Here is a 1,915-nt window from a genome sequence, read left to right as displayed (position 1 = left end):
CTTTGTGGCTATAAAGTCTTTTTTTTCTCCCTCTAAAGCTGTTCAAACCCACTCAAAGCAGCACTCAGCACTTATTTTCTCTGTATATTGCATATCACAAAAAAAAGTTTTATAAAAAAAATACAGACATCTCCAGGACCTCACTCTACTTAATCTGAGAAGTTTTTTGTTTGGGGGCTGGGAGGAGGAGTAATTAGGGAACTACTTAAAACATTTTTGGGAGGAGGAGACTTGGTGTCAGAACAGCTCCTAAGGTGTCACTTGCTGGTGCACCAGGCAAGACCCCAAACCAGCCAGGGTGGCTCTGCTGCAGAGGACCTTGCAGAGCCACTCTACCCAGAAAAATCTCCTCAGTACTGCTGCAACAGCAGCTCCACAGCACTGTTAGGAAAGGAACTGAGTATCTGCTTGTTCTATTAAAATCCTACTTTGCCTTATTGAGCTGCTATGCACGAAATGACCATAATTCAAGAGCCAACAGGTGCAGCAGGGCGCAGCGGGGGCAGCTGGCACCAGAATAAACCACAGCCGCTCAAACAGCAGCTGCCTCCCTCCTGAGGCTTCCCAAAAAATCTCCCATCTAAACCCTCCCCGTGCTGGCAGACAGGGCCAAATGAACCTCTGAATTACTCCCTGCCCAGAAACTCGTGCCAGCAGGTAGTTTACAGGGGGTTGTGGTTGCTATGCACACAATGGGGAAAAGCTCTGGATAGAAGGAATGAAAAAAAGAAAGGAAGATGTTATTTAACTTCATCCTGAAAAGACAACAAAAAAGGTGTGGGATACATAAGCAGGTTTAGACAGGAGGGCATTTCTCAAGACAGTGCTAGACACCCTACTGTTCCTCAGTGTTCTGCCTACATGTGTGGTTTCTCTTTCCAAGAAAACTGTGGATCTCAGTTGCTGGGAAAGCAAACAAAGAAAACACACAACAACATTTCACCAAATATGCTGTCAGCCTCTTTCTCACACTGTCCTGTCAACACTGCACTGACATGTGGCCACAGAATAAGCCTAATCCAAGGCTGGACACAGCCCTAAAGGAAAGGTTGAATTTTCCATCATATTTTCTTTTCTAATTTCTAATACACTTGGGACCCAAGCCTGGACAACTACCAGAGTGGGATGAGTTCCCATCACTGAAGAAGCAGAAGGATTTTTAAATCACCCACTTAAAAAAACTCTCATTCACTTTTTTGCTTGAAACAAAATGCCAAATTGTGAGACATAACCAGCCTGACAGGAATTCTCTGAATCCTAACTGCAAGAAACCAAGATAACATTACTTGCACTAGTGTCACTCCTCAAACATTAAAGTACAAATAACTTCTACAGACAAAACAGATAAAAACCAAAGAAAATACACCTTTCCTATTCAAATTAGTCCAAGCTTTGAAAGCGTTTCACAGAGCTGCACAGGGAATGGATTTTATGCTATCAAAACGTTTTAGTAATTTAAAAAAACTCCCTCCTCAAACTGAGACAAATATCTGAAAAAGTGTTCATGTTCTTCTAAGACAAAAGCATTTTGAGGTGATCTTAAATAATTCAGTCCTTTATAAAGAATGGCAATCCCTTTATGTACTAGTAGCATCTTTTAGCTAGTGACAGATTCAACATAAGCCTTTTTATTTATTTACTTGTTTTGAAAAGGTAGAAACAAAATATTTTGGAAATGTAATGACAAGTGGTTGAGAAACACACCGAAGACTCACTTAAAGTGAGCCTTAGTTTCATCAATAAATCCCATCCAAATGATACCCAGTCTGAAAGTACAGTTTGGAAATGCCTGAAGAGTAGGAGAGCAGGGAAACCTCCTACTCTGCCTCAAAACCATTTAAAGGTTGAACCTACTGCCTCCATACCAGTAACATTGCTCAGAGCTCTGATCCTGTGGAGTGCTCCTCACAAAAGG

Source organism: Acanthisitta chloris, unplaced genomic scaffold (assembly GCF_000695815.1).
Source record: "Acanthisitta chloris isolate BGI_N310 unplaced genomic scaffold, ASM69581v1 scaffold9716, whole genome shotgun sequence".
NCBI classification, from domain to species: domain Eukaryota; kingdom Metazoa; phylum Chordata; class Aves; order Passeriformes; family Acanthisittidae; genus Acanthisitta; species Acanthisitta chloris.
Note: the sequence above shows the minus strand (reverse complement) of the source record.